Raw genomic sequence first — 2,817 nt, 5'->3', positions numbered from 1 at the left:
AATGTAGCAGATCTACAAGCTCAAAATGCGTCGCTTCCTGCCACGTATGTAGATCTGTTACTTTTGATACTTTGTGTGACAGTGGCACTGATCAAGTAGTAGGGCATTCATATAAAAAAGATCACACCCGTGTGAAGTGAGCGGTGCCAGTTTCATCACAATAATGACATCTGATGATGTCAACAACACATGATGTCCAATCATATGGACACATTATGTGCTCAAACGGATAGACAGATGTACACACAAAGCTGTGCATTGGAGCGGCTGCACCGCTCAAAAACGTTACGGAGATTCTGTCCGACAGCAACAGAATCCACACCCACCCAGTCAACAGTATAGGCTTAGAGCCTTCTCTGAAACAAGACAGGGCCTAAAAACTCCATGTGGATCTTGGACTCTTGGGCAGCCTATGACATCACATCACATACACGTAGGCCCGTCTCTATAATCTATAGAAACGTATGTTTTTATAGATGTTTGAGCATAGTTGCAACCTGATCCAACTGCCATTGACTTCCATAATTAAGTAAAGAGTTCAATATTTCAAAAATATATCTAAAACAACAAAGATGTGGCGCCAATTGGTCCAGTGTTTTAGCCCAGGACGCACGCGCACACACCACACAACCCCCCCCCCCCCCTCCCCGCCCCCACACCAATTACCAAAAACAAAGTTGATGAGTCATTATGAGTGGAGACGCTGTGGGTTTCTCATTAGAGGGGGATTTGCATGTGAGGGAGTTACCGAGGACGTAATCATTTTATGTTGCGGTGGCAGAATTTCATCATCAATGTTTCAACATGAATATTGTCTTTTCTGCTTTTCTCATTTCGCCGTTCATTCGCTCTCGTTACAATATTAATTAGGAGAGGATTAAGGCTGATTTATACTCTGTTGTACAACGTGTCAGCCACGACATTTGTGCTTATAGATCTGCTATTTTCAGCATGCAACAGTACATTATTGGGCATTATAATGGGGAGACAGGTGGCCACAATACAGAGCACAATGGGAGCGGGTCAGACTGGGACAATATCATCACGATTGTTCTGTAAACAGCACTGTTGTTACCCAGTTAGCTTTTCAGGAAGTTAAAATGGCTCTTGTTGGATTGTGTAACTTTGTGGACTTATTCCACTGGTTTTGCATGATGACTTGTGTAATGCAATACATTATTTATGTTTCAAGGCCTTACAATGAGAGACAGGAAAGAGAGTTGAGGCATAACGTGTATACACTGTGGAATCCTCAGTGATGATAATTTGTATCTCAGAGAGAGTACAAATTTAAAGGTAACGGAAATGTGGTCTTAACTCTCAGTATCCTCTGTCTTGTTAAAATTGGTGGCCTAATGTTGTCAATACACACAATACAACAAAAAAGTAGGCTACATTCTGAAGAAGAAAATGGTTGCAGTATTTATATCTGTGCATCATTTTTACCTGACACACACAAATTATTCCTTGAATAAATGTGCACATGGATATATGTGTTTATGCACATGAACACTCAAGTTTAGCATCTGGCTTTGCGGCTGTGACATCACTGATGACTTTATTCCTGCTCAATGTGTTTTTGAAGTCATCAAACAAATCGAACCGGCGACAGAGCAAATGTTCATCTTTGAAGCTGTATGGTTTATGTGACTTGATGATGACTTAATATGAGATCACAGAACAGACTCAATGAAGATGTCTACTCTGAAAGCTAGAAATGTTCATTTAAGCGCTTTAAAGGGTAAATTTGAAAACAATCTCTAATAGGCTAGTTAGAACTTCAACAAAATGTGAACAAAATGTGAATGCTCATGTGTTTTTCATATTATAGGCCTACAATGAACAAACTCCTGTTTTTGACTGCAGGGAAAACATAAAGAGTAAATATAGGTCAGTGTTGAACTGGCCTCTACAGACCATGCGCTAATAGTGCCATAGTACCCGTTTATCCTCAGGTGTCAATAAGTTACACAGTTACTATTACACCCCCATTGGCGTGTGGCCAGGAAACATAATTGAAAGTTTCAATGTGTATAGACCAGCACTATAGCTAACCACAGCATGTACTGTACTCTTATTAAGCAATGCAATGTATGTTTGGGATAAGATAACATAAGGGGTTACATAACAGTGTAATAACAGTGGGTATGTCATTCAGACTATCAAATCAGGCTAAACTCTCTCAGCATTGGTAGCATTTTATTATGAGCATCATCCATCCATTCATCTTCAACCGCTTATCCGGAGTCGGGTGGCAGGGGCAACAGCTCCAGAGAGCACTCTAGACTTCCCTCTCCAGAGCAACATTATAGTAACGCGTTCCAAGGCCAGTTTGGAGATATAATCCATTCATCTGGTCCTTGGTCTGCCCGGGGGATTCCGTCCATTGGGACGTGCAACGATAAGGACCTCCCAAGGGAGACGCTCGGGAGGCATCCTTAGCCTACTAGATGCCTGAATCACCTAAGCTGGCTCCTTTCCAAGCGAAGAACCAATTATATCAAGATAATTGAAAATGGAGGAAGTGCTCCTTTAGCAATACAGCTACTGTTCTATCCTACCAGGTAGGTGATTGCACCGACCCGCTGTCTGTCGCAACTCTAAAAGTATTCTGTGTTTAGACAGCTACAGTAGGATGGGAACCAGCCATACCCCCAGGTCTCCAGGAGTGAGGCTGAGAACCACTACTGTAAAAACTGCTGCCTGGCTGCCTTCGTCTAATACGGATTCCTGTGAGGGAGCGAGTGGGTAAGAGTGTGAGTGAGTGGGTGACCACAGTGACTGGGTGGCCGTGGGTGATGTGCCAGGGTGTTTATG

Source organism: Electrona antarctica (genome assembly GCF_951216825.1).
Source record: "Electrona antarctica genome assembly, chromosome: 18".
NCBI lineage: Eukaryota > Metazoa > Chordata > Actinopteri > Myctophiformes > Myctophidae > Electrona > Electrona antarctica.
Note: the sequence above shows the minus strand (reverse complement) of the source record.